The sequence below is a fragment of the Xenopus tropicalis genome, chromosome 3 (assembly GCF_000004195.4).
Source record: "Xenopus tropicalis strain Nigerian chromosome 3, UCB_Xtro_10.0, whole genome shotgun sequence".
Classification (NCBI taxonomy): Eukaryota; Metazoa; Chordata; class Amphibia; order Anura; family Pipidae; genus Xenopus; species Xenopus tropicalis.
This window is the reverse complement of record NC_030679.2, coordinates 70,164,222-70,165,944: the sequence shown is the minus strand read 5'-3', so window position 1 is coordinate 70,165,944 and position 1,723 is coordinate 70,164,222.

Here is a 1,723-nt window from a genome sequence, read left to right as displayed (position 1 = left end):
CCCCAGACAGCATGCAAATCAATAAACTCAAAAAAATATACGGAGCACCAAACGAGAACTGGAATATAAGAGTAACCATTTATTTAGTCATTTAAAACAGCATGTGCATGTATGGACCATACACTTGACGCATTTCGCAAATGCTTCCTCGATTTATTACTTCCTCAGCCTGTAAGTTCTTATTGTATGTTTTTTCCCCACTTTTCCTTGCTGATCACTTCTAATTCCCAGCTATTTCTGGGCCTTCTTGCATGCTTAAGATTTTCACCTTAAGCCAGGGGACTGTGAGGGCCATTTCAAAATCTTCAGTTTGCTTTTCTTCAAGTATCTCATGGCGGCTTTTGGAGTATCTTTAGGATCATGCGCAATTCAGCTTCTTGACTGGTTTTATGTTGGAATAAATAGATGTTTCCTGTGCCACTGGTTGCTAGACAACCCCATAACATAATTTATTTTCAACAAAGGGGGCTCCTTTTTTTCTACAAACAAACCTTTGGCAATTGAGGCCAAAGAGCTACATAAATTTCCTTTAAGTTAAATTTACTTTAAGTTACTTGGGTTCACAGCTGTTGTTTCCAAAGGGCATCTGGTTTGTCTACGTGCTGCTTGCATACCTCAGTTGTTGATGTTTGGAATAAGGTCACAGGTAAGCCTTCCTTCTGGTGACTCTTCCACAAGATCCTGCAACAATGCACCACCTTCCATGTGTCAGCCAAACATTGCTGCAGGTCTTTTTCAGTCATATGGTGCCTTTGCCTTTCTGGACAGCATACAAGCAGTTTTCTTTGAAAGGTTTCTTGACATTCTTGACTCAAAGGTCTCTATTCCCCTCAATTGTCATTTCTTGATGACTTTACAGACAGTGGAAACAGTGAGCTAGAAGCTTTTTTCTATCTGTTTATAGTCTTTATCTGTGTTGTAGGTATCAGTTAGCTTCATTTTTAGATCCTTACACAGTTGCTACCAGGGGCCCATGGTTGTTGAGTAACAGCTCAAATATTTTATTGGGTGCTGCAGCTGTCAACAAGTGACACCTCCTAACAGTTATTAAGGACTAATGAGGTAATTAGAGTCACAGACTGTGAAAAAATTGTATTTTTCACAGCACTGTTTGCTTATCTAATAATATTGCATGAATCTGCTTCCTTATATTTGGCTGAAAAAAATTGTTTAATAATTTGCCATCTCTCATCACTGCAGTAGGGAACCCTGGAGTTACCGCCACCTCCTGACCAGGCAATAACTCCAAGGTTCCCTCAATGCCCTGTGTCAATTTGCAGAGTTCAGTTGCCTCATAAAAATCTGGCATACACCTCACTCGCAAGTTGAACACCAGAAATGATACCAGCGAGCATTCATATGATAAGTAGATAATTTAATAATTAACCACATTTTCAGTCTTGTCCTCTAAAAACAGAGTAAGTTTGGAAACTTGTTCTTTTGATCATACGTATTTGTTAATTTAATAAATAAATAAATAATGTATTTTTAACAATGGTGAATAAAAAGCTTGATATGCAGTAACTGGCAGTTGGCAGCAACCATTTGATACTAAAAGTTCATACTGCTCCATAAGTGCCTCAGAGTTGATCAATACTGAAGCTAGTAAAACAATAAAAATTTATCGTTAACTAAGTTTGAAAAAATGTTTCACTGGTTAAAGGTGATTGCTTAGAGAAACATTAATCAGGGCTGCCTATTTAAGGGTCATTTCTTGAGTTTT